Source organism: Octopus bimaculoides, chromosome 14, assembly GCF_046866305.1.
Source record: "Octopus bimaculoides isolate indiv1 chromosome 14, ASM4686630v1, whole genome shotgun sequence".
Taxonomy (NCBI): Eukaryota; Metazoa; Mollusca; class Cephalopoda; order Octopoda; family Octopodidae; genus Octopus; species Octopus bimaculoides.
The window spans coordinates 21,900,933-21,923,977 of NC_142941.1; the positions used below are offsets into that span (position 1 = coordinate 21,900,933).

The window sequence follows — 23,045 nt, forward strand, 5'->3', positions numbered from 1 at the left end:
ATTAACAATGGGCATTTCTCTTTCAGTCTAAGCATAGTTTCATTCAGTCACAATATCCAGATGTAAGGATGTAACCGCTCCCATTCCAGAGGGAGAAGCATCACATGAAAACAAAAGAGGTCTAATTGTATCATAATGGACAGGAAATTCTAGGGAACACTGTGCTTATTTTGTCTTATCAAATGTAGTATTTTCATCTACTCTCCACTGCCATAGTACATGCTTTCTCAACAATTACTGCAATAATTTACAGAGAGCACAAACTGTGATCAAGTCTTGGCCAGAATATTGCAAGGACACATTGACCACTTGAAAATATTAAGGTGATTCCACAGTGTGACTATTATTTCTGTTTCCACCTTTCCTATGATTAAAAGTAATCCACAAGCTTATTGTTGCAACTACCTCTCCTGATCATTGTTATTTGAAACGTCATCCAACACTGCTTTATTGCTGAAAAGCTTCGTAAAAGAATATCTGCACAAGCTGAGCACTTGATAGCTGATATTCTTTTCACAACAGGCAAAAAACCACTATTAAATAATGCAAGGAAAAAGAGATATCACCGATAGTTTGGAGAAAAAGACGTCAGCAAATTCAAAGAAAATGATGCTTCTTGACAATATTCAAAAGCGCGTTTTCCAGTTAAATTTAGTGAATATGTAATAAAAAAAAATACTATAGAAAATTTGAAATGAGCGATTTAACATTATGATTTTCCATTTCCCAGAACTTCATACATCTTTCAACTGGCCCAGATGGTGAAACAAGATGCATAGATAAAATTAGCTGGTTCCTATAAAAGAAATAAGGTGTAAAATCCAATGAAACAGAATAATGCACGTATTTCTTCACTTCAGAGATAATGTAATTCAGTATGTCATTGTATAAGCCACTCGAACTGAAAACTGGTATGTAAGGGTGAATGGCATACTGGTATCAGGTCTCATTTTAAGTTTCGGTACAATTGTTTTCCATTACGTTCACATTCTGTAACAAGGTCGCCTTCATTCAGGTATTCATATAAAAAGGGTTACTGGAATTCTTGTTCAATTGCAAATATCATTGATCTTATTTAAGTTTCGCAAAAGCATTTCAACGCATCGCCTTCTCAGTTAATTGCATTCGCAGTTTTATTTTGCAATATTGCTTTTGTCTTCTTCCTTTCCTAATTTTCTTTCGAATAGTCGTTTCTTTAAAACCCATTCTACGTATGTATAGAAAACGATAGTTGTCGAGATTTAATGGTTAATTATATTAGTTAACGGTGTATTGTTGGTGAAAAATTATCTATCCTATTCTGTTGTGATACAGATAAAAGTTCAATATAAAAAAATGTTTACTTAATGAGAAAAAAAATTTACCCAAAAGAAATCTTCAGAGAAAATAGAAAGTGATTTTTCAGTATTCATCCTGTGTACAAATTTAAGCAAAACAAGAAGAAAGGGAAAAAATGAAACGTATATCATAACATACTGAGGAAAGACCTAATCTCCCCATCACAGGTTATGTAGGGCGAATAAATATGTAAGTATCATTCTAGTGAAGGAAGTATTAAAGTGAATCATTTGATTTCCAAGAAACCTCTCCCCTCCACATCCATACACACATTTTTCACGAAAAGATTCCTGGGATGATTTGAAATCAAATCCTTATTGAAGATCGAAACGTGAGCAACAGATACACACATACACCCACAAGTGCACTCCCACAACAAGCTATTGTCGCAATATAAATATGTACTTGCGTAATATTGAAAATGTGATTACATCAGTTTTAAACTTGTTATTTGTCTTACGATTGAGCTTACTGGCATCAGGTTAAAGTAGCAACTACAAAAATAAGAAACATTTTAATGTTTTGTGTATCTCGAGAGGGTCATTGTGCCAATAATAAACACTACAGGATTAAAAATCTGAATCAATTTAATGAATATGGTCGACGTTCTAATATCAATAATAATCTGATTCGGTCAACCGTTCGTATTTGTGAGCAAAATAATAAAGCACAATCATTGTATGACGAGTTTACTGCCGCCAGAAATTAAGTCTATTTACTGTTGCCATTCAATCTGTTATTGCAATTTGTTTAAATTGTATAAGATCTCAGAAATACTCTGAGATCTGCCTTAAACACTCAGTTGTTTATAAACGTTGAAGGCAATATAAAGTAATACAGTAGAATTATTGGGTCGGAATTGACAGCTTGCACGCATTCAGAGGGGAACCTTTGAAAATGTGGGGGTCCACTGCATTTGTTACTACGTTAATCCGCCTCTGCACATACCTACATATTCCTGTAGTCAGTTATAATCTAGAGTGCAGTGAACTTCTCCAGGTTGATTTATCGTCAGTATATTATACAAAATCAAAACTTTTAATCATAACTAACCAACATATCAAGAGTTAGGAAACGTTAATTTTTTTTAAATGATAAATAGCATGAACACCTAATATTGTAAAAGAAAGAAGAAAAAAAACGTTCGCAGTGTAAGTAAATTGGTATCGAAACTGGTTCGTGAATTATACAACCCGTATTATATTTGTTATTTTATTTATCTATTATTTATTTTGTGAGCTGCATTTTAGGTGAAAGTATTTGGAATATTGGAATATTTCCCAAAGGACGTTGGCGACTTAAATGAATTTGCAGTGATCAAAAATTCCACCACTTGGCGATCTCAGCGCACTGGAGAGCTTACATGTTTGCAACATTCAGCGCACTGCTATTATATCTAATTTTACTCCCGGAGGAATAAAAGAAAAACAAATGAACTGTTGCGTGATTTGAGTCTAAATAACAGCAGTTCAGCACTCTACAGCTGATCCCATAACAACGCCTTATCAGTTATTTATTGAAAAAAAAAATGAAAGCTCGAAGTATAAGGACAGCTGTTTAGAATGTGGAAATGTTGGCTTTGGTTCACACCCTTTCGCAAGGATATTCAGAATCGTAAATGAAAGCAAATAATTTTAATAGTTTTCAGAATCAATACGACGTTACTGGCCTATCTATCTATCTATCTATCTACCCACCCCCAAATGTTCCGTTACAATAACAATGGCGATATCTAAGACAGTGAAGTCGTGTTGGTAATGTTGGGGGTGGATAGTAACACAGTATGTAGGCAGTAGTAGTGGTAATAGTTCAAGCAGAGTAGCAATGTTGGGATTGGTTGTGGTGGCAATAAAGATGCGTGATGGTGGTGTTCGATACGCAGAAACAGTTTTATTCCAAATTTAAGTGGAATGGATGTAATTAATTGGTTGGGGGGGGGGGGCACTGTGGTGTAGTGCTGGAGGTATGTGGGGGAATAAAGTGGTGGTTGTGTATCAATTGTTGACAGTTGTGAGGAGGTAGTAGTTGTTTAGCCCTTATGTTACCCTCATTAAGTAGACTTATAATTATAATTAAAAGCATTCCAGTCGTGATCATCCCGTATTTTAATTTTTCCTATGTATAGCTTAGAATATATATTTCTAGTGGCGACCACGTGGAGGCCCCCTCGTCAGTGGAGGTTGTGGCATATGGTGGTGGCCAAAATGCTTGAGTAGTAATGGTGCGTGACGGTGATCATGATACATAGTGTGATGGTTATAATGATATATGGTTGGCATAAATGACTGTCTGTGTGTTTTGTGAATGACAATGATAGTCACAAGTGGAGAATGCGAGAGTATTGATGTATGCCGTATGCATGCACCTGTATTACTTCGGTGGTGATGTATAAGCGCAAGTGTATGCTACTACTTGTATGTAATATAGTGTTTCCCAAAATGGGTTCTGTGAGATTTAATAAAAACATGTTATTATAACAGTATTCACTATTTGAAAAAATAAGTAATGTTTTTTCATGTGAATAAATTTTCTGTCTGAAAATCTTTTGCATCATCTAATATCTTACTGAAATAAGAATGGACAGATTGTATAGGTATGGATTTCCTGATTTTCGGAAACTCACATAAGCTGTTCCATGTTGAAATAAGTTTGGGAAGCGCTACTGGAGTGAATGTGTGTTGTTAATGCAGCTCTGGTCGATTATATTGATGGTACGTATAGTGGTGTGATATTCTATTGCATAAAGTATACATGTGGATACATTAATGAAGGCGGAAAATCACAGCTAACACATATTTTGAATGAATGTTAACGGTGAATTTACTTAGGTAGCAGTATCAGTCATATTCAAGGTTTGTATATTTTATGTAATCTGTTTCGGAGCAGAAACGATTTTGTGCGTTCGTATGGCGTCGCGATTGATTGTTGGTTTGCGTGTGACAACATGTTGATATATGTTTGTGTGAGTGGAGTGATTCTGTTTGCGTTGGCGTGTGTGGGTGTATGGATGTTGATGGCTCCATATAGGTGATGTTTGTGATGCCTGTTAACTGTGTGTAAATATAGATATGTGTTAACATAAAATCCTGTGTATATGCACGTAATTTACTGCGTTACGTTTCACTATGTATACAGTAATTTTCGAATTTAAACGTCCACTACTATGAGATTTCCAGCAGAGATTATGGAGGAACATGAATTTTAGCACACTTGATATGGCTCAATATAACAAAACAGAGTTCAATTTCATACAGAAAAGTAATTTCTATCGCGTGTACTGAACATTTTTGGCGAAACTACATTTTGCGTTCGCTATAACACGAATTATACTAACTACACAGCCTTATTTTCGTATTGGAAGCGCACCAAAATTCGTGAAAGATGTGGATTCATTTAAAAATAAACAAGTGCACAATCTTGTACATTTGCTAAGAAACTCATCCATCCTTACTTCAGTACATACGGCGAAGGCAATGTTATTCTGGTGAGGTTAGAATAAAGCTCAAATATGTCCAGAGTTCTCTTATATGCTTGCCAGAAAAATTGTCCAGAAGTGATTCTTTTTCCTCACTGCATATATATTTTGTTCGTTACAACTATTAACACACACAGAGGACAGCTAAGGATTCATTAGAATCTAGGTATATCAACGTCAGGAATGACAGGTACTCAGTATCGAGCTCAGTACGTTAAAGCAACTCTCAGCTGTCGTTTTTGGTAGTATACACACAAACATCGATCTATGTATGAATATACACAGACATATAAATATATACATGGGTACCAAATCAAATATAAACCATAGATCCAACCCAGAGTTGGTTCTAAGTGTGACGTAATGTATAAAAGAACTCAGATGGTGTTCAAGTTAATCCCACTTGTGTTCTTCATTTTCTACATATATATTAATCGAAGCGCACAGTATTATATATCCATTATGGCCGAGCTTACCAATCAGTTTCGCACTAGAGGTTTAATGTGATGTTAGATAGCAGCCTGATTATATAACCCTGCACTCTTCAGAGGTAGCAGTTATGGAATGAAATATGGTGACTACTCTCTATTGTTGGAGGGGAAAAGACATTGTTTTATGGTTACTATGAAAAAGACGACAAAACGGACTAAACAAAGGTAAAATTAAGAGTTATGTCCCACGGTACCAAACGACCACCTCAGGAGGTGTTGCAAGGTGATGAGTTTTCTGGAAATGTGTGTAAATTTTGGGGTTGGTGTTCTTGTAGTTTGAATGTGTCCAGTGGCACTATATGTATAGCGTTTTATGGTGGGCAGGGTGGTACCCAAAGGCTGCATAAGTAACTATGTATTTGTGTGTGTTTTGTTTATGTTTTGGTTAAATTCTTTAGAGTATTTGTGTGGGTATAGAGTGTGTGTAGGGGTACTGTATGTGTAAGGGCTTATATCGGGTGAGGCTGAAAAGAAACTATTGGGTGAATGTCTGCCGTGTTAGGCACATATGTGTCTGTGAGTGCATTTGTGTTTGTTCTGGTCAAACTCATCGCTGATTCCCAGGTGTGGATGATGGAAGAGCCAAATTTGGAAAGCTGGTGATTATAGTCACAATGAGACATATAGGTATGTTAGAATGTATTTCTTTACATGTGGGCCGAGGATTAAAAATTTCACTTCTGCTATTCAGATAGATACCTGGGTGCTGAACATTCTTTAATTTGGCTCTTTTCTCAGCTAGGCATAATCTGCACCTCCTGCTGCTATAGAAGTAAGCTTTGCATTTCTTCAATATCTTCCACTTTGTGTTGCATTCCATGGTGGTTTCTTTCAATGACCATATGTACTTGGTCAGGGTTGTGGAATTTCGTCTCTCTGGGATGTTGAAGGAGGCATTGTGGTTGTTGTATTGGGTTCTGAAGGGGCCTTCAGGTGCTCATACATACTTTTGCATGTTTAGTTGCGCATTTGGTTCAGTTGTTGTGACCTCTGCTTCACACACGATAGTTTCTACCCCTAAATAGGCATCCTGCTTCTGTTTCAGGTGTGGACCTACCTACTAATATCTTTTTTACATTAGGTGCACGGTTAAAAGAAACCCTCGGAGTGTGCCTCTATATATATTACTGAATCTATTTGTACAAGAGTAGCATTTGCTTACTAAGCTAAGTATATCTTACCTACATGCGTTTTAATGCTTAAAGTGAAGGGAGGTGTAAACCACAACACTTTCCTGTGGCGTTTTCTCTTGGAGGGGTTAGGGTCTGGTGTATAAAAACTCCTTTCTTTAAAACCACCAAATATTTTAAGAAGAAAAGATCAAAGGGTGCAAAAGTCGCAGCACATACAATTCTTACCACCGCAATCCTTTCCTCTGCAGGCAATGACACTAAGAGCACTGTTAGCTTAGGTGCACCTTTTATCCTGCTTAAAATAGCAGTCACATCTACCTGTCAACATCTTGGAAACTTTTTTTTTATCTCTTGAATGTAATTCTGGAGTGAAGTCGATCATGAACTTCTCAAAGTTTGTGAAATGGCCAATATTCAATCTTTTTATAGCCTTTCATTTGTGTAGTGACTTCATCTCTCTCTCTCATCTTTTACTTCTGAAAATAGTAATAGTTTAGCTATTCAAGCTGCCTTGTCCTTTGTTTCACCTCCATATACCATTTGGTTTTCTCAGCTTGAAACCAGTTTTGCAGTGAATAAAATTTCTTCAGATACGTGCCAATTTTACCATTTTAGTCAATGTTTTGCTTCCTGCCTTAAACAGTGAAGTCAAAGATTTGATTACCAACCATAACCTACACATTATATTCCAACACATATACTAGACAGCAAAACTCAGTAAACACCTTGATTATATTTCACAGTTTACTGTAGGTATACAATATATCAAGTGCATTGGAAAATTCCTTCAACAGAAATAGCAGCTAACATGGCCCAGCAGAAGCTGGCAACACAATAATGAATAGCAACTATATTGCACACATGACTTTGCAAAAGAGACTCTTTTAACTTTTTCTGTACAGATTTTTACGTTTACTTTCATTTCATTTCTATTTAGGGGGGAAAAAAAACTGTTCTGTTCTGCAAACATCATTTGTTCACAAACACACATCTTTGCAGCAGACATGTCCAAAGTCAACAAATTTTTCTGCTGACTTCAGTGGCAGCCAGTTGCACATAAACATCCTTATTACAATGTGTTCCATATTACTGGTTAATTATACACCATCCATTTATTCATACTATTTACTATTCTAATACTACTACTACTACCATTACTACTACCATTACTACTACTACTACTACTACTACTACTACTACTACTACTACTACTACTACTGCTACTGCTGCTGCAGCTACCACCATGCTGCCACTACTGCCGTCACCACCACCACCACCACCACCACCACCACCACCACCACCACTACTACTACTACTGCTGCTGCTGCTGCTGCTGCTGCTGCTGCTGCTGCTACTACTACTACTACTACATTACAACAACAACTACTACTACTACTACTACTACTACTACTACTACTACTACTACTACTACTACTACTACACAAAACTCAATTTTATAAAGAATATGACATTATTTGTTTATAGCATCTTTACACATGTTTCAGTGACCATTGCATAAAGATTTCCTTACATAATCTTCAACATTCACCTCATCAGAAGTGCTTTCTAAAATACACTACTTGTTGCTGTATGTTTCTGTAATTTCCCCTTATTTCTTTATTGCATTGATTTGTGAATTCAAAAAAAGTAGTGACACCTGGTCTGTATATTTTCCAAAAATAACACACACACACACACACACACACACACACACACACACACACACACACACACACACACACACACACACACACACACACACACACACACACACACACACACACACACACACACACACACACACACACACACACACACACACACGCATGTATGAAGTTCTGAAATATTGTTTATATATTTAACTGTTACCCTGAATGTAACAAAGTTGACTTCCTGGATGTTGCCCTAGACTTCAAGGTAGGAAAGTACTACTCTTACAGAAATCCTAATGAACAAACTGTTTATATCCAGAGATACTCCATTCAATCCTCACCTGTAATTAGAAACCTGGTTACAGACATTAGCAGAAGAATTTCCAATCTATAATTAGACAGAAAGATCTTCAACAGGCACACACCCTATTGTAGTAAGGTGCTAGCAAAGAGTGTATCTACTGATAAGTTAATGCTTATAGAGAATCCTCACTCCAACACCCAAACCTGAAAAGTGTTAGAAAGGGAAAGTTCATGTGGTTTAATCCTCCATGCATTCTAGGTGTTTTCACTCATGCAGCTAAGAGCTTTTTGACTATAGTAGACTGCATTTTCAAAGAATCCATATGTAATATAAACTCTTTAATGCTTGTAATGCCAAGGTTAGCTATTCATGCTTAGATAATATCACTTCCAACTTGGCATGTTACAATAGAGACAAACGCCCTATTTTATAATAAAGGGAGAAAATATTGGAAGTTTCATATATAATTTTCTTCATAGGGGAAGTTACACGCTAAAGGAAAGCAGGGGAAACTATGCTTCTTGCATTTGAATGAAACTGAAAACTTTTATTTCAATCTTCACTTCAACTTTAATATTTTTAAGCTTCCACTTCTTGTCCTATACTTTTCCGGGCTCAAATTAATAGTATATATATATGCGCACGCACACACACATGCATGCATGCACAGCAAGTATCCTGTTAGGTATAAAATGTCCATTCAAATTTCTTCTGAGACAAACCTTTCGACATAATTTCATTTACAAAAGAATCTTTATATAAAACAAAATCACATGGGTTAAACAAACTTTAGTTAATATCAGATGCTGAAACATTTTAGTAAACCAAGGTGTAGAACTGTTTCAAGTGGTGGATCTCAACACTCTAGATAATAGGGTATTCATGAGGAATACTAATGCTAATCCACTCCACAAATTACAACACTCAGTAAAACACACAAATGACACCTATTATATACCAATAAAGGCACTCAAGTATTAGAACGGATAAATATGAAATTTTTAAAACCACTTACAAGAGAACACAAGTAAAATACCAAACTACACACTGGCAGTCAGAATATCTTGCAAAAACACTAGAATTAAAGCCTCATCAATATGATATTACAAATCCCAAAGCTTCAGAATGCATCTGTACTTCAGACAACTATTGTTTTATACAGATTTCAACGTAAGCATGAAACTAGTAAACTACATGTTTCATTAGGCATGCAAGTATAATGCTTCCTTGTTGGTTGACCCATGCATATTCAATGACAAAGTATTGGTTTCAAATTTTAACACATGACCAGCAGTGTCAGGTGAGAGGTTTGTTGATTACATCGATCCCAGTGTTCAACTGGTACTTATTTTATTGACTCTGATAGAACGAATTGCATAGTTGACCTCAGCAGCATTTGAACTCAAAATGTAAAGTTGGGAGAAATGCTGCTCAGCATTTTTCCCAGCACAGTAACAATTCTGCAAGCTCACTGCCTTCAATTCAATAACAAAATATTCTTTTCTACTCTAGGCACAAGGCCCGAAATTGTTGTGGAGGTGGGGGGGGGGGGGGTCAGTCACTTAGATTGACCCCAGTACACAACTGATACTTAATTTATCGACCCCAAAAGGATGAAAGGCAAAGTTGACCTTGGCGGAATTTGAACTCAGAACATAAAGGCAGACGAAATACAACTAAGCATTTCACTTGGCATGCTAACGTTTCTTATTTCTTTATTGCCCACAAGGGGCTAAACACAGAAGGGACAAACAAGGACAGACAAAGGGATTAAGTCGATTACATCGACCCCAGTATGTAACTGGTACTTAATTTATCGACTTCGAAAGGATGAAAGGCAAAGTCGGCCTTAGTGGAATTTGAACTCAGAATGTAACGGCAGACGAAATACCTCTAAGCATTTCGCCTGGTGCACTAGTGTTTCTGCCAGCTCCCTGCCTTAATTCAATGACAAACTATAAAATATTGTAACAGAGAGCACAAAACAAGGCAAGATGGAAAAAAAAAAATAACATCTTATACAGAATTTCACAATAAGTACTTTAACTATGGAAGTTCTAGTAGTAACAAGAGAGATGAAATAAAAACGAACAATAACCAAGAGTTGGACATTAAGCAATTTTAAATCTGGTGATAATGATTTAGTAATAAAGATTGTTTGCCAACATAACATGGCAGTCCTGGTTTAGGACGAATGTTGCTGTAATTTAGCGCCAGGAGACATCATCTCCAGCTGGCTATACGACACGATCTTTGTCCTTATATTTTTGAACAAGGGAATCTAGCACCCCCACTCAGCTCAAAACAATATCTGTGTATCGCGATTTACGGATTATTTCCCTTCATCAACACAAAATAATCGTTTGGCTAGAGGTGGCACTGCCAAATTCCCATTCAAAATATAGTTTTCAAAGTGACAACTAGTCACTAATCTATAAATTAGGGTATTCATGATGAATACTAATGATATTCTTGGTCTCTCAACCACCAACACAATGTGCAGTACCATTTTAGCTAATAAATTGATAATAGGTACTCTAAATCCAACATATGTAGCCTACACTAAGCCTCATAAATACTTGTGGAAGTGTCAATGATAAGGGCTTTAATAATAATCATGGAAAGACATACTACAGAGACACTGATAATATAAATTTTGAGAGTAATAGCAACTATAATGATGATAGTTATGATGCAGGCAAAGCCAATAGTTACATTAGTAATATTAATAACAATAAGACTCAAATTACAGTTAATGATTATAACAATATTACACCTATAGAAATAGTATGTGTAATTGTAGATGTCCTCACAGCTGCCCATTGGATTATAAACCCGTCATTAAGACTATAGTATATAAATGTATTTTAGTTACACCTAAGTTAGTTTATACACATATTGGTGCTATTTCAGTGACTTTGAAGGCCTGATTGCATAACCATCTACACAGTTTTTAATCAGAAGGTAAAACTAACTCTCAGGAAAGTTTGGAGAACTGAAATATTGCAGGATTGCTTATTAAATCTCATGGTCTGTTGTAAAGTGTCAGGCCATACAGAGGTGGAGGAGATGCTTATAGATTATGCTGTATTGAAGTACTAGAAATTATTAACTATAAAGAGCATATAGTAAGTTTGATGAAATAATAATGTGTCCAGTTAAACTGAAAAAAACTTTCTTATGCTTGAAATAAATTAACTAATAAATAATAGATATATTTAATCTAAATTAATCTCTTTTTAATGGATGTTCCTTACAGCTACACTAAGATGCTAGTCACCTATATTGTGAATCCTATTGACATTATTCCATTTTAATGTATCACTTAAGGAATTGTTGTTATCACACTCTTCCATTACATTATTATCTCCTGAATTGCAAGTCAAAATGTTATACTCTACTGAAGTTACACAAGAGATATTCAAATTTTCCATGTTATTAACCCCCACCCCACTTTAGGTAAGATAAGATTACTTATTTGGGGTTTAGATTTAGAGCTTGGGATGTTATAGCTATTATTATTATTATTGAGTGAGAGAGTAGTGCATGCCATCAAAGTGACACTGGGGTAAAATATACGAAGCCCAGTATACCCATCATGACTACCTGTCTGATAAGGGCACACCAGGCGCATGCATCAAAACCATATGTGCACGACATGGTGATCTCATATCACGATAAACAGTGCATGACCTTGCAGGTGGGGCCCAGTTAGAATTTTCTTCAGGTCAAGCCCATCCTGTTCAAATGGTCCTTGAATAAGGGTCGTTTAAGGATGTTGAAGGAAACATTCATATTTCCAGAGGTGAATTATTCAAACCCCAAAGAATTCCTCTCAACACATGGCTATGATGCTCCCCCACTACTTCTGCTCGTGAAGCCCATCTTTTATACCAAGGCAAAACAGTGCACATGATAACACTACCAATCAGTTAAGATCAGAAGCCATGAGAGCCAGTGCCTTTATTTTTATTATTATTATTATCATCATCATCATCATCATCATCATCAGTAGTAGTAGTAGTAGTAGTATTGAGTGAGAGAGCAGTGCATGCCATCAAAGTGACACAGGAGTAAAATATACAAAGCTCAATATACCCATCATGACTTCCTGTCTGATAAGGGTACACCAGGCACATGCATCACAGCCATATGTGCATGACATGGTGATCTCATATCAAGATAAACAGTGCATGACCTTGTAGGTGAGGCCCAGTTAGAATTTTCTTCAGGTCAAGTAGCCCATTCCACTTAAAAGGTCTCTGAATTAGGGTTGTTTAAGGATGTTGAATGAATCACCCATTGTAATCTCCCCTTAGTGGTATTTCATCTGTCACTACATTCTTAGTTCAAATTCTGCCATGGGTGACTTTGCTTTCATTCTTTTGGGGTTTATGAATTAAGTACCAGTTATGAATTAAGTACAGGTTACGGTCAAACAACTGACAAGCAAATCTGGTATTGAGCAGAATACTTGCTGTAGCCCATCTTTTATAGAAAGACTTATTATTATTATTATTTTCTTTTTATTTGTATGCTTGATGCAATCACTTGCTGAGACACACGCGGCACCCTTGGGTAAATGAAGGTTAAGAGATGTTGAAATATAACTGAAAACTTGGGGAGGGGAAGTGGTGAGAGTGGTACTAAAATAGCTCCAAATAATATAATACAAGCATTTAAATTGATAGTGTTTTTCTAAGGATGTGAGCAGTACTTCTCGGCACAATCTTTTGAATTTCTTTGAGCCATGGTTCTCCTGGGATGTTGTCTAAATGTTTCTGACATCTCTTTTTTTTTTTTATTATACCTTGGGTACCTACAGTAACAGCTTTTGCTTTAAGACGCCACATCTTTTGTATTTCAATTTCCAGGCCCTTAATTCTACTAAGTTTGTCAAATTCCTTTACAACTATATTTTTATCAGTGGGAACACATCTATTAGTCTACTAGTATTTTCTTCCCTGTCTTTAATAATTATGTCAGGTTGATCAGCTTGGATCATTCCATCAGTGTTGACTGGAAAATCCTAGAGGTTGGTGTCATTTTTACCTTCAATGATTGGCTCGGGATGATGTTCATACCAGTTAGCTGGATTGCTGATTATGTCGTATTTATATGTTTTCCAATGTAAATACTGTCCTATTCTATCACATCAATTTTTGTATTTGTTTGGTGTCAGCATAGGACATCCTAAAAATAAATTGTCTATTGTTTCATTAAGTGTGTTGCAGAATCTGCATTGAAGAATGTTAGTCTGGTAATATTAGGTAAACAAGCTTTAATCTTGTGCCACCAATATGAATCTTTCAGTCTCTGCTTTCAATCCTGAACTCTCCAACTTCTGATGGGTTGTTGCTTGGTTTACATCAACGTTTTGACTTTGAAGAATATATTGTCCATGCAAGGGCTTCTGGCTCAACTGCTCCTCAATTTGTTTCCACGCATTCTTTTTTGCAGTCTGCTTGATTCATTTTACTTGCTTGGTAGCAGTGGTTTCAGCTTCTTCATCTAATTCAGGGTTCATACTAAGTTTACTTTCAAATTTATAAGCTTCTTTGAATATAAAATATGACTTTTTACTGTTCTCACGTTCACATATACAAGCTGCAACATCCAGTCCTCAGTACTAGATTTTTCTTTTCAAGAAATAAATGTGTTTTCAGAAAAGTGTAGTCTCATCAGCATTGTATGCTTGCTCTGGTGTATAGCCCAATCATTTTTTTCAACCGCTCAGGATTAGTTTCAGCCTCTGTATCAGTACTTGCAGGTCCATCAATCATTTTTATAACAGGGGTCAACTTTGTCTTTCCTCCTTTCAGAGTCAATCAGTTGAGCATGGATCGATGTAATCTCCCCTTAGTGGTATTTCATCTGTCACTACATTCTTAGTTCAAATTCTGCCATGGGTGACTTTGCTTTCATTCTTTTGGGGTTTATGAATTAAGTACCAGTTAAGTACTGGGATCACTGTGATCAACTGTCCCCTTCCCCACAAAATCCAGGCCCTGTGCCTATAGTAGAAAGGGTTATTATTATTATTATTATTATTATTATTATTATTATTATTAATATAGAAAGGATTGAGGTAACTCCTCCTGAAGATATAGAGTCAAAATTAAAAGAAGAGTGCCATTTGCTATCTTGTGAACAATATTTCGACATCTCGCGTGTCTTCCACTGGTTCAAAAAATAAATTTGTCAATCTACTTCATTTTGGTTAATATAGAAAGGATTGAGGTAACTCCTCCTGGAGATGTAGAGTCAAAATTAAAAGAAGAGTGCCATTTGCTATCTTGTGAACAATATTTCGACATCTTGTGTGTCTTCCACTGGTTCAAAAAATAAATTTGTCAATCTACTTCATTGGTTATTATTATTATTATTATTATTATTATTATTATTATTATTATTATTAATGATAATTTAAAACATGTTCCTAAGATTAATATTTTTGATTGATGCAATATTATCTACTAAATTTGAAATAGTTGAATAGGGAAGCTTAAAAGCATGACTATTAAAGATTTTTCTGTATCTACTAGGAGGGAAATTTTTCTAATGTGTTGAAAGATAATCTTGGAATATTTTATATACATATATAATGTACTGTTCTGTGACAGAAAATTCAACAAAAAAAGTTTTCCATCTGGTATCTGGTGAGAGATAAATATTATTTATCTAAAGGGTACAATACATGTATTAGTAGTGCTTAAATACATGTATTGTGCCCTGTAGATAGTTTCTGTTACCTAGGTGACCAAATTAGCAATGGGGGAGGATGTTCTGAAAGTATCATTTCTAGAATAAGAATTGGGTGGAGGAAATTCAGAGAGCTATTACCTCCATTGGCAACAAAAGGCCTCTCTCTCAGAATGAAAGGTAGACTATATGATGCTGTTGTAAGAATGGCTATACTCCATAGTAGTGAGACATGGGCTCTGAATGCTGAAGACATGCATTGACTGGAGAGAAACGAAGGCAGTGAGCTCCATTGGATGTGCAACATCAGTGCAAATGTACTGAGAGAAAAGTTGGGCTTAAGAGGAATCAAATGTAGCATGGAAGAGAGAAGACTACATTGGTTTGGACATGTGATGTGTATGAATGAGGACAGCTGCATAAAGAAGTGCTGATCACTAAAAGTGGATGTTGTATGTGGAAGAGAGAGATCCAGGAGGACATGGGATGAAGTGGTAAGGACTGATCTCAGGAAGTTGGACCTCACGGAGGAAATGACAATAAACCAAGATATCTGGCAATATGAAGTTCTTGAGAAGACCCACCCACATCAGTAAAACTGAGTTCTAGAAGTGCTGAGCCAAACTATGTCTCTACATCCCTTCTCTTCCTCCCATTTTCACTTCATGTACTATGATTACCTCTCACTCCCCAATCTTGTCCTCTTGGCCCAATGCCACTGTATCATTGCGCTCTCCTTGCCCCCAATCTATGTGTTCTACTCACATGCCTTGTCTCACTCTATTATTGCCATCTGCTAGCTCCCGACCTGGATGTTCTACCCACATGTAACAAGAAAACTTTTCCCTCACCGTACCCCAACAAACCAGTTTATATCTCTTCTCTTTCTTGCATTTCCTCTTTCATTCACTATGCCTAGCTCTCACTCCTTGCCTAGTTCTCACTTCCCAATCCTTTCCTCACACCCCTGTTACCTCTGTATCATTGCTATCCAGTAGCCCCTCCAACTCTTTCGCCACTTACTTGCACTCTTTAATCGCACTCCCTTCGCAATATCCTGTCACTTATATAATGGCATTTGAACCTCAAGGGTATGCTCTGGCACTTGCCACTATCTATATCTTTCTCTTCCTTTACTCAACCATCTCATTTATACTCTGATCCCCATTCCTTGTGAGTACGCCCAGCATTTTGCCACCAGCTCCATCCTGCAGTCACCCATTCTCTCTCTCTCTCTTCTTCTCCTGCTCTTCCCTCAGGTTGGGCAACCATGTATTTTCTTTGTGGTAGAACACCTGTTTCTGTCTTCATTCCTGATCTTTCTCTCTCCGGCCAGTTAACCTTGTACATCCTCTTCAAGCAAGACACCTGTATCTGTCTCACTATAACCTTTTCATCATCACCTCCTCCAATGCCTCCTTCCCTCTTAAAAGTTTTTGTCTTGGTAACCCTGTCAGTGCAGGTGCCACTTAAAAGCACCCAGTCTACATTGTAAAGAGGCTGGTGTTCGGAAGGGCATCCAGCTGTAAAAACCTTGCCTGTGTTTGTGCTACGTAAAAAGCATTACTCACCTTGCCTGTGCTTGTGCCACATAAAAAGTACTAAGTCCACTCTGCTGAGTGGTTGGTGTTAGGAAGGGCATATCCTGCTGTAAAAATCCTGCCAAAACAGTCACAGAAGCTGGTGCAGGCTTCGGCCTGGCCAGCTCTTGTGGTACTGTCCCACCCATGCTAGCATGGAACACCCCCATTGAGTTGAGGGGTCTTGTCTTGCAAGTTACTTGGTGACCTTGCTTATATCATCATCATTATTTAATGGCTGTTTTCCATGCTGGCATGGGTTGGATAGTTTGACAGGAATCAACAAGACAGAGGATTGTGCCAAGCTCCAATATCAGCTTTGGCACACTTTCTACAATTGGATGCCACTTCACAGAGTGTATTGAGTGCTTTTCACATGACACTGGCACAAGCAAGGTCACCAAGTAACTTGCAAGACAAGACCCCTCAACTCAATGGGGGTGTGGGTAATTGAGAAAAGTCGCTTTATTCCAGGTTATGACAGAGAAATGGAAACAGGTGTCTTGCAGTAGCGAAGATACATAGCTAAGCCAGGCGGAAAAAGAGAAAAGATGGTGAAGACCCGCAAGTTACAAGAAGGTGAATGTTAGAGAAGTGGACAGGACGAATGGGTAAGTTCATGAGTGTGTGAAAGGAGAGTGGCAGATGGATAGAGATGGGGATAGAGGTGAATTCAGTAAATGATGAACATGAGTAGTACTAGTCAATGGAGAATACCATTTCAGAGGAAGAAAGGGGATGAGGAATGAGAGGTGATGTGGAGTGAGGTCAGTGTGCAAGAGATACTGTGCTGGGGACAAGGGCCAAAGTACAAATGTTTGTATGCATGAGGTGGTATCAAAGACTTCTCAAACTAGTTATGTTTAATAAAAAATAAATTATTTAATTAACTTTTACCATCATCTCTTTCTAAATAGTCATCTTGTGAAGCAATATACTAGTCCCAGCATCCACACCACTTTTGGAATCTGAACTGGGGGTCGTTTTCTATAAGTGAGTTGAGGACCTTCAGCGATTCACTCTTGATCTCGACAACAGTGTTAAAACGGTGACCTTTGAACTGCATTTTCATCTTGGGGAAGAGATGAAAATCAGTAGGTGTTAAATCTGGTGAATAGGGTTGGTGTGGAAGTGATACCATGTTGTTTTTGGTGAGAAACTCATGAATGAGGAGAGCTTGGTGAAAGGGTGCATTGTCGTTGTGAAGAATCCAGACATTAGGATTGCCTGCACAGATCCATATGTCAGACCAACATCAGCAATGTCATTGATTGTCTTCCAACGATCCTCATGCACAAGCTGATGAATTTTTTTCCACATTTCCAGTGGGTGACGCTCATGACAGGTCTTCAGATTGCTCATCATCTTCCAGGGATGTTCTTCTGCTTTTGAAGTCCCTGTACCACTTGAAACATTGTGTATGATCCATTGCTTCATTGCTGTAAACTTGCAGAAGCATGCTCAATGTCTCAAGTTTAACGCAAGATTTCATGTTGGCTCTTTGTTCCAGCTTCCTTTGCATAACAAAAATTGGAGACTACAGCATACACGTGATCACAAAAACACAAATTTCACAACTTGCAAAGTAAACACAGCAATGTCACTCAGCACACTGCCTCATGAAGGTCACTGGTAGCTCTCACTGTGCATGCAACCATGTGCTACCATCTGTTGGTGCGCTACAGGACTAGTCCAGGAACTTTTGATACCACCTCGTACATATATATGTGTGTGTGTGTGTGTGTGTGTGTGTCTTATGTTATTTTGCTTCCTTTTATGTCTGTTTTTCCATGCTAACATTGGTTAGATGAATATATTGTTGAGCCATTGTTTTACGCCAGGACACCCTTCCTGTGACAAGCCCTTACCTCTTTTCCAAGTAAGGGATCTCTTTCTTCACATGTCTTCAAACGTTCAAATCAGTGAGAGATTTATTGATAAGTGAAATAATAATAATGCCACTGCTTGTAGCAAAGAAATTTTTGGAGAAGCTATAATATATAAACCAACACTCACACACACACACACTAAATCTATAAAAATATATATAACAGATATGTATGTGTGTATGAAGGGCTTCTTTCAGTGTCTGTCTATTAAATCCACTCACAAAGCTGTGGTTGGCCAAGAAACAAGCTATGCAGTGAAATTGAACCTAAAATTCTATGGTTGGGAAGCAAACTTCTTAACCATACAGCTATGCTTGCACTGAGAATCTGCATACCATCATCATCATCATCATTTAACATCTGCTTTCCATGCTGGCATGGGTTGGACGGTTTGACTGAGGACTGGTGAGCCAGAAAGCTCCACCAGGCTCGATCTGATCTGGCAAAGTTTCTACAGCTGGATGCCCTTCCTAACATCGACCACTCCAAGAGTGTAGTGGGTGCTTTTATGTGCCACTGGCATGAGGGCCAGTCAGGCGGTTCTGGCAATGACCATGCTCAAAAGGTGTTTTTTACGTGCTACCTGCACAGGAGCCAGTAAGGTAAAGCTGGCAATGATCACGCTTGAATGGTGCTTTTTACGTGCGACCGGCATATATATATATATATATATATATATATATATATATATATATATATATATATATATATATATATATATATATATATATAAATAAATAAATAAATGGAGTTAAACACAGGTGTTATTCAAATTCTTTTACTTCCGGCACATGTTTTGAAGATATCACTGGTATTATTCCAAAGGAATAAAATGGTGTAAAACGATGTAATCTTCTCTTCAGGGAAATGAAGAAATGAAACTTGACATTAAGACATTTTAACAGAATATGATGGATATGTATAGTGAGTAACTGAATGCTATTAAGTTTTTTTTAAAAAAAACATGAGAGGATATAATGTCAAAGGTAGCCTATAGTAAGAGGAGGGGTAAAGGAAATAAAAAACCAAATAAATGAGAAGTATATAACGATATTTTTTCTGTGTTATTTGTTAACAAGGGAAAAATACACACATCTATTTATACACACACACACACACACACATACATACATACATACATATATATATATATATATATGTAGAGCGTTGCTTGAAACGTTAAACCATCTTTCTTTCCTTCCCTGAGCGTCTGCTAATATTTTGCATGTATCATGTCCTCGTGTTCTTGTTTCCTTTGTGTTTGTTCTTTTTGGGGGGATTTACTATATAAATATATATATATATATATATATATATATATATATATATATATATATATATACATACACACACACACACACACATATACATACCCTCTCTCTCTCTCACTCTTCCTCCTTGACCCTTGTCATTGACACATGACGAAAGGGGGATCTTTCTTTCTGTCCACTTCCTTCCTAAAGAAAAGACGTGCCTTTCCTGTCTTCTCTCATGGCTCATCTACCTAGCGTTCATAGTAATTTTTTTTATCGTCTTGGCTCAACAAGCCTTCGAAATGCGAAGTAGATGAAACAGGGACAACTGACGAAGGGGTATACTCATTATGTTGCATGTCACGTTTCTCTGTTTGTGTTTTTCGTTGTTCGAAAAAAAGTTCGTTTTCTATGTTTTTGTTTCTCACTGTGTTCAACGTTTTTTTTTATGTACTGTACCCATATATGCATGTATATATACATATATATGTAGGTATGTACATATATATATGGATATATGCATATATTTATATATTGTTTATATTTTTATATATACTCTTTTACTCTTTTACTTGTTTCAGTCATTTGACTGTGGCCATGCTGGACCACCGCCTTTTAGTCAAGCTAATCGACCCCAGGACTTATTCTTAGTAAGCCTAGTACTTATTCTATCGGTCTCTTTTGCCAAACTGCTAAGTGACGGGGACATAAACACACCAGCATCGGTTGTCAAGCAATGCTAGGGGGACAAACACAGACACACAAACACACATATATATACATATATACGACGGGCTTCTTTCAGTTTCCGTCTACCAAATCCACTCACAAGGCTTTGGTTGGCCCGAGGCTATAGTAGAAGACACTTGCCCAAGATGCCATGCAGTGGGACTGAACCCGGTACCATGTGGTTGGTAAGCAAGCTACTTACCACACAGCCACTCATAAATAATATTTAGGGAAAAACGATAGATTCTTCGCTATGAAATTTTTTTCACGATAACTACTTGATAAATTCTTATATAAGAGTTTATCCTATTATTGTATTAATTATATATATATATATATATATATATATATATATATATATATATATATATATATATATATAAAATTTATTAATAAGGGCAGAAATTGATATTAGTCAATTAAAACCAGTAGTCTAGCATATTAAAAAAATCCGAAGATTAAAATTATATTACATACAAAAATAAGAGGAATGACCAGCAAAAGTGGACTCCTATATGCTAGAAATAGATGCCGAATCATCTAACCACGAAAAATATGTTCTCAGTAAAAATTTAGCGACACAGACTATAAAAGGGCAAGACAAATGAAAAAATACTAAATAAAAAAAACGATTAACCTACGTACCATGGTTTCACCTGTTAAAATTTACATAAGTAAATATCTGCAGGATCATCAGCGTAGTCTGTTGATTTATAAAATATAATGAGAACATATTTTTCGTGGTTAGATGATTCGGCATCTATTTCTAGCATATAGGAGTCCACTTTTGCTGGTCATTCCTCTTATTTTTGTATGTAATTCATCATCATCATCGTTTAACGTCTGCTTTCCATGCTAGCATGGGTTGGACGATTTGACTGAGGACTGTTGAAATCAGATGGCTACATCAGGCTCTAATCTGATTTGGCAGAGTTTCTACAGCTGGATGCCCTATATTTATATATATATATATATATATATATATATACTAGCAGAAATACCCGGCGTTGCCTGGGTTAAAGAGAATAATGAAATCTAAAAACGACGTCTAGGCCACGCATCATCTTTATATATAGAGATGTATATATACACACACACCCAAACACACGTATATATATGTATATCAATATAAATATATGAAAGTCAATGAAGTTTCGTAAAAGAAGGTGATCATGTACATAATTTCTTGCTGTTGTGATTATAACACCTCGTTGTAAACAATGTTCCTTGTTTTCCCTTCTGGAGCATATACAAATAGGTTTTTTTGCTGCCCACTCTTGAGCAGCCAACATACAGTTGTCCATGTGAGAAGCAGGGCTCTTCCAAGAGAAGACCAGCTACAGACAGTGTTTGACCCTGAGATTTGTTTATGGACATGGCAAAAGTCACACGAAGGGGGAATTGTAGTCTTCTGAATGTAAAAGGAATGTCTGCTCCTGATGGAGTAAGAGGAATTCTTGGAATAAAGACGTCATCCACTTTTGCACATCCAGAAAGAATGGTAGCCTCGATAACGTGTGACATCATTTTCTAAATAATGCTCATCTGTTATGTTCGGGTTAAAATTTCATCAACATCAAAAATATATGAATTTTCATGGGAGTTATGGCCGTTATGCAAAGAATATAATTTCCAAATTTCATAAAGATCCATTCAGTACTTTTGACGTAGTTTTGGATAAGAAAACAAATGACTAATGTGTGTGTTTGTGTGCATGTGTATGTGATGGGTGTATATATGTATAGATATCTGTATGCATGTATATATGTATATATGTGTACATATTACATGTACATCTATATATATATATATACATCTACACATATGTATACATATACATGTATGCATATATATATATATATATATATATATATATATATATACATATACGTGTACATATACATCTATATGTATACATATACATCTCTCTCTCTTTCTCTCTCTCTCTGAAAGTATCTGTCATTACAGTATCGAAATGGTGTACATATACATGTATATGTATACATATACATCTCTCTCTTTCTGTCTCTCTGTTTCTTTCTTTCTCTCTCTGTGAAAGTATGTCATAACAGTATCGAAACGTGATTGTTTCAGTTAGTGGAATAGTTTCATTTTTAAAGTGAAAGTATATGACATGAGTGTTTTTGTTTCACTTGTGACACGTAATACTTAAATAGTAGAGGAGATATTATGTTGCCGTGTGCTCGAACTCTGCAAGAAGTTAAAAAATTTTTTTGACTAAAACACAACTGGAACCCTAAGTAAGGCATGTGTAAAATTTGAATGAAATTGGTTGCGTAGTTCTCGAGTTTTAGGGATTCACACAGACAGACAGACAGACAGACAGACAGACACACATTCTCATTTTTATATATATAGATATATATACATACATACATACATACATACATACATACATATATATATATACACACACACATACATATATATATATACTAGCAGAGATACCCGGCGTTGCCCCTGTTACATGCAATTGAA

General features: G+C 36.5%; 1 protein-coding gene across 2 annotated transcripts in view; it reads left to right on the forward strand.

Annotated features, from left to right (window-relative positions):
• Positions 1 to 4,038: 4,038 nt before the first annotated feature.
• LOC106875077 (E3 ubiquitin-protein ligase MARCHF5) overlaps positions 4,039 to 23,045 on the forward strand; it is a 75,706-nt gene continuing 56,699 nt past the window's right edge. The window contains exon 1 of one of the 2 annotated variants that reach the window (XM_014923045.3): positions 4,039 to 4,190. The gene's annotated coding sequence lies outside the window, so the exon portion shown is untranslated. The remainder of the gene's footprint in view (positions 4,191 to 23,045) is intronic. The other variant, XM_089362501.1, reaches the window with a different exon arrangement.